This window comes from Octopus bimaculoides, chromosome 1 (genome assembly GCF_001194135.2).
Source record: "Octopus bimaculoides isolate UCB-OBI-ISO-001 chromosome 1, ASM119413v2, whole genome shotgun sequence".
In the NCBI taxonomy this organism is placed as follows: domain Eukaryota; kingdom Metazoa; phylum Mollusca; class Cephalopoda; order Octopoda; family Octopodidae; genus Octopus; species Octopus bimaculoides.
The window spans coordinates 99,211,557-99,212,847 of record NC_068981.1 but is presented as its reverse complement, the minus strand read 5'-3'; the positions used below and the strand labels follow the sequence as shown (position 1 = coordinate 99,212,847).

The window sequence follows — 1,291 nt, the reverse complement described above, 5'->3', positions numbered from 1 at the left end:
CACACACACACACACACACACACACACACACACACACACACACACACGTACGTACGCACGCACACAGATAGATAGATAAATAGATACATACATGCATACATACATGGACAGATATACATACACATACGTACACGCACACATTAATACAATAGTACATTTCTACCTACCTTCCTACCGACCTTTGCATCGCTCTAAAGCAGTGGTTCTCAACCGGGGTCCATATAAGATTTTGGGGTCCACACAACAAAATAGTAAACTGGGGATTCACAATAATATTTTAAGGGCTCCTTACAATGTATATATTGGTATGTATTGCATGAAACAGCTAGGTTTCTTTCCCTAACATTTTACATAGTTCAACCTTCACAAATTAATGTGAGAATAGGAAAAATAGGAATTTTGAAAGAAGTTTCTATAAAACTAGTTTTTAAACATCGAATAACTGTGAGCGTCTACCAGAAGAAAATAGTAATCAAAGAGGTCCATTGATTAAAAAAATGGTTGAGAACCCCTGCTCTAAAGGAAGCAACTCAGATGTGTATGTGTGTGTGTGTGCGTGTGTGTGTGTGTGTGTGAAAAACAGGCAGACAGACAGACAGACAGAATGGCAGAACGGCAGAAAGAAAGAAGGATTGTGTGGGGTGAGATAGAGAGAGAGAAAGAGAGAGTTTGTGCGTCCGTATGATATGTCAGTATCGATTCAACATCGCAACTTTCCCTTGCATCTTTCACCGTCTCTCTTGGGCTCTATCTTGCCTGTCATTCACATTTGTCTCCACCATCACAGTTATAACAGGCAGCTAAAGTTCTCATTGTTCACAAGTGAAATCCCAGGAATTTCTATAGGTTTCCCCAGTATATATTTTCATACAATAGTACACTCTTATCTACTTACCTGTTGTGTAACGCCAAGGGAAGTAACTCGAATACAGGAAGATGCAGAAGAGAGAGAGAGAGAGAGAGAGAAAGAAAGAGAGAGAAGAGGAGACAGAAAAAGAGAGATAGAAATAGAGAAAAAGCAAGAAAAAGATGGTGAAAATAAAGATAGTGGAGGCTGAAACACTAGGACTGAGGGGAAGAAGAATATCATGATGTAATCAAAGTCTGTGACGTCACTGCGTCTTTATCTCATTTTTTGTTTTGCGCTCTCTCTGCGTTTGTTTGAAGTTTTTTTAAAATGCATTTCAGTGCGTGTGTGTATGTGTGTGAGTGTGTGTGTTTGTGTGTGTGTGTGTGTGTGTGTGTGTACATGAGTGTATGTTGATATATATATATATATATGTTGATATAT

General features: G+C 38.7%; 1 long non-coding RNA gene across 1 annotated transcript in view; it reads right to left on the bottom strand.

The window, feature by feature from the left end:
- LOC106869546 (uncharacterized) overlaps positions 1 to 1,035 on the bottom strand; it is a 7,465-nt gene extending 6,430 nt beyond the window's left edge. Inside the window, exon 1 of the long non-coding RNA XR_001409409.2 lies at positions 896 to 1,035. This is a non-coding gene — a long non-coding RNA (uncharacterized LOC106869546). The remainder of the gene's footprint in view (positions 1 to 895) is intronic.
- Between the last annotated feature and the right edge of the window lie 256 nt (positions 1,036 to 1,291).